Raw genomic sequence first — 5,000 nt, forward strand, 5'->3', positions numbered from 1 at the left:
TGCACTGGTTCTTCGTTGGCCAACTCCGCAGTAAAAAGGCTTCCGAGTTTCTGTATCTAATTCTCCTGATCCCGTGTCTTTGCCTCGCTCTGGTTAGAAATAATTCTGCTTCAGTTTGTTTTAAGGCCAACTATAACAGTCTATGCCACGTCACTCATGCAAATTTCTCTATCTCGTCCTTCCATCTCCTATCTATATATATGTGTATATGTATATATATATATATATATATATATATGTATATATATATTTTTTTTTTTTTTTTTTTTTTTTTTTTTTTCTATGACTATCAGATCTAGGCGTCCAGTCAGAAAGATGTTTGCTCTGTTTATCGTCTCTCTGGTTACCTCTGACCAATTCAGTCTCTACTCTTGTGTTACATCTTTGATATATACAAAATAAGCTCTCATGGTTACCAACACTTCGATATTATTCACATCATTGATCTTACAAATGATTCCTGTGTATTCTCACAGGCTTGATTTCAACATGTTCATTGGCCATATATCACACCTATGATTGAAATAATCATTATACAATTTGCTTTTCAAACACACAGTAGAAAGGAAACTTCTTGCCGTTTTCCTGTTCATTCTTATCACTGATCACATAAATGCTCCCACTGTATCCGCCTATTAATCTCAGTTAGCTTTGTCACCAACGAAAGTTATCTGAAGTTTATATTTACGAATAAAGAAATTGTAATCAACTGTGCTCTCCAAATCTATGGAAGTAAAAATTCTCATGATATTCCTATTCACTACGAACTCTCATTTAGCTGGATAAAGTCGCCTGGTGCAGCCGGAAAAAATAGTTTATTAAAAAAGAAACCATAGTATATCCATTTCAACTTGGGGGAAGTTTTCTTCACCAATATTATTAACGAGGTACTTTGTGATTCTGAGTGCAGCTGATTACATTTTGGCATTATTTATTTTCTACCTTTATGGTATTGCTTTTTGTCATTGTGTTATTGTTTATTTGTTTCTCAAACAATTTTTCACTTTATTGAAATAAAACAGAGAAAGTATGAAATGTTCCTCATGAAAAACTATCATGGTGTCTTTTGAGATGGCGATTCACCCAGTCACAAAGACATTGTATTCATAAGTCGAACCAGCCTGTCGAATTAATTCCTGCGACCAAACCCAGAAATTCCGTTGCAACTTATAAACGTATATGATAAAGATTTTGATTTTCCTAAAATCCGAAAAAAATGCATTCACAAAATTCTGTAAAGCGATCATAGAAGTTAAACCAACTTCACCAATCACATAACTGTTGAGTCGAAAATAACTCTCTTCATCCAGAAAAAAGGAATACATGTCCGTCCTAACTTACTATTTTCTTATGACGACATAGAGATAGTAAAGTCTTTGCAGGATCCGGAAAGCGCGTTGCAACTTGGAACACTTTAAGACAAAGTTCAAATTTATGATGTTTATTATATTTGTACTTAGCAAGACATTGTGAGGAAGAACGAAGTATACGTTACCAACCGTGCAGGGGCTTGAACAGTAGACTGTGCGTAGACAGTATTTAACAGGTCGTGAGAGCAAATTGAGAAATAATATGTCTTTAGAATGTGAAGAATTGGTATTCTATGCAGATCCATACTCGCTTGGAATAGCTTAGAGGTAAGTATAGCACAAGCTGGAAGAGTACACGAATCTAAATCTAAGTATGATAATGAGAGAATAGACAGATGTAGCCCAACTTGGTAACATACATGAATTTAAAGCTAGGTTTGATAAATGGAAAGTAAAATACAGGACCCCACGAGCGTTGCTCCTATCCTGTACACTACAATTACAGACACACAAACATTTACACACACACACACACACACACACACACACACACACACACACACACACACACACACACACACACACACACACACACACACACACACACACACACACACACACATACATGCACACAAACAAACACACACACACATACACACACACACACACACGCACACACACACATACACACACACGCACACACACACACATACACACGCGCGCCCGCGCGCGCGAGCATACGTGCACACAATCATACACTTCCCTGTATGGTGTATTGTATGAATAAGTTTTAAGTAGTCAATATTTTAGGGACTTCAGTGACATTCCTAAGGGAGACGTTTACGTAGCACTCCTTTATGATTGGAGACTAAATTCTACTGAAATTTTATGGTCACCTACTATATGTCCGTCCTGTTGCTCTTCTCTCATTTACCACTTATAAGATTTCACATTTTCGATGTGATATTGTCTCCAAGGGTAGAAGCGCTGGTTATAGTCGATGAAATAAAAAAGAAATATATGCATACACCACTCATGTCACCACTCATAACCTAGTACCTATGACCGAGGCATTGAATATGCAGCAGTCGTCTTGAATTCACGGCATGCGAGGCGGGAACGGATGCAACAGGATGAGTAATGAATGGGGACTCGACTTCTGGTTGCGTGAAGGTGTCTCCGATTCTCGGACAGCAGTGACGCTATGGCAGTATCAGCAGTGGCCCTGTGTCACTTAGGCAGACTCCTCCATTTGCGCCTTGCACACAATACAATGCCCCGTTAACCTAAAAAACTAATAGACTCCACAGTAACTGTCATGCAGAAGTGTATAGTGTACCCTAGATTCTTCGGGATGCAAGGACCCCTGGAAAGCCAAGGAGTTCCACAAGGAGAACGCAAACCAAAAAATAATAATAACCGGTGAATACTTGACGGTTTGATTCAGTGCTGAGGTGATTTCGAGGAGATATAGAGCAGAATTACATAAGTGTGGAATACATGGACAAACAAACTGAAAAACCCTGTTCTTGACCGGGAAATTCCTGTGGGTCACCGACGCTATCTTATTTCCAATTATAACTCTTTCTCAACAAATATTTCTTTTATTGGGCCGCACCAAACTCACGAAGTCTGAACATTATCACCCTTTGCTCTCAGGGGAGTGAGCCACGGAAGTTGATAGAACTGATTGGCGGCATCCAGAATAGAAGGAAAGAATATTCATTTGTACGGAAGGAGTTAATCAAGTTAGGCTCTCACTCCTTTACTAACTCGGGGATTGTTACGTAGATGATTAAAATAGTTTGGGGCAAACCACTTTAAAAGGAAAAGTGTCATTTATTATGGAAAGGGTGAGATTGGCTAGCCTCATCCTTCGCTACAGGAGCTGCAACGGAAATGAATCAAATAGCTTGGTGGCAGCCGGAATTGAACGGAGAGTGCCAATCGGTACGAAATGGGTTACATAGGTGTAAAATTGGTTTCCATAGAGAGAGGTTTTACGTTCTTCAGTATTCAACCTCTTTTGGGAGGTGGGTTCTAATAAGCAGGTTAATCTGGTCAACAACTTCATTCAGGCAAATGTCTTCTTCCTCTTTATTTCCTTTTTTTCCCCTTCCAACCCCTTTTCTATTTTCTTCAATTTCAGTCTTCCTGTTTCACTCTCCTTCTGTTTCAACATTTGTTTCAATTTTTCTCTCCTGCCATTCTTTTCTCTTTCCATCCTTCTCTCCAAAAATAAAAATACTGCATAGATCTAGTCCGTAGTAGTTTCATTAGTCACTGAAGTAAGAAACACATAAGATTTATGGAGTCAATACCCCATTTAGGGAAATTTTGAATCAGTAAACGATCATTTAACATTAGATATCGCACAAAGTAGCCACCCAACAATAACATTGTACACTGGATATCTTAGCATCGACACAATCTGACAAGAGAATAGCTGCTAAAAAATATCTTGCTCCGTGGCCAAGAAGATAACAAGACGCTTTAGTCTGTTCTCAGCACTTTGACACCAAACCTCTTGACAGTTCTTATTCTAGATATATTTCTAATGTACTTTATTCGTTGTGAATATTTAATTGTTCGTTTGTTTTTAATAACGCAGGGCCACAGATATCCATTCATCTGAGTAGAATTTGGTTGACAGCGACGAATTTGGTACAGAAAGGACATCTGTCGTTCAAATAGGTGACGATAAATATTGTAGTACACACTCCCAAAAAGGCATTTGGGTTGGCTCACCTACCTTTTGCCCCATGTCACTCAGAAGAGCAGTTGGCATTATGGGAAATTATCATAGAAAAGTAGCTTAAACAGAAACGGAATGAACTAATATCAGACAAACGGCATAAATTCCTTTCTTATACATCAATCTTTTCAAGTCCGTTTCTGAGACATGTACTGATATTTTACTAGAAAATTGTGAGGACTTCATACATTTACATTCAAAAAGAGAAGACCTCTGATAAAGCAACCATAAGTTGATATGGAGTCTAGAGAGTATATTGTACATAGAGGTAAAGCTGTCAGAATAAATGTTTCCTGTATCCTGGAAAGCAGATGGGAACGATAACCAAGAAGGGGCATTACAACTCGAGAAAAGTAACGAGCACAGAACGTCACGTTTTTGTTTTTTGTTTTTTATAAAGAATTAAATGGTGGAACGGGAATTTTTAGGTAATGGAAATGTGTGTAGAAATTATAAAAACTGGTAAATTTTCACAATTTATTTAAGAAGACTTAAATAAAATCTAAAACGTTTTTTTATACATAAAGAATTAAACAGTGGGGCAGGAATCTTTAGATAATGGAAATGTGTGTAGAAATTATAAAAGCTGGTAAACTTTCACAAGTTATTTAAGAAGACTTAAATAAAATCTAAAACGTTTTTTCATACATAAAGAATTAAACAGTGGGGCAGGAATCTTTAGATAATGGAAATGTGTGTAGAAATTATAGGAGCTGGTAAACTTTCACAAGTTATTTAAGAAGAATTAAATAAAATATAAAACTGGATATAAGTGGGAGGTAAAATTCAACTACTGCAAGAAAAATTCAGAATAATAAAAGAAACACGTATGGATTAGAAGAGAATGTCATGAATAAGAGGGGGTTTATACGGTCCAACGGTTCGTCGAACGCGGTTCGACAGACACGTGTTTAAAGTGATGTGTGAACGTGTGA

This window comes from Oratosquilla oratoria, chromosome 30, assembly GCF_046742065.1.
Source record: "Oratosquilla oratoria isolate Oo_2021 chromosome 30, ASM4674206v1, whole genome shotgun sequence".
Lineage (NCBI taxonomy): Eukaryota > Metazoa > Arthropoda > Malacostraca > Stomatopoda > Squillidae > Oratosquilla > Oratosquilla oratoria.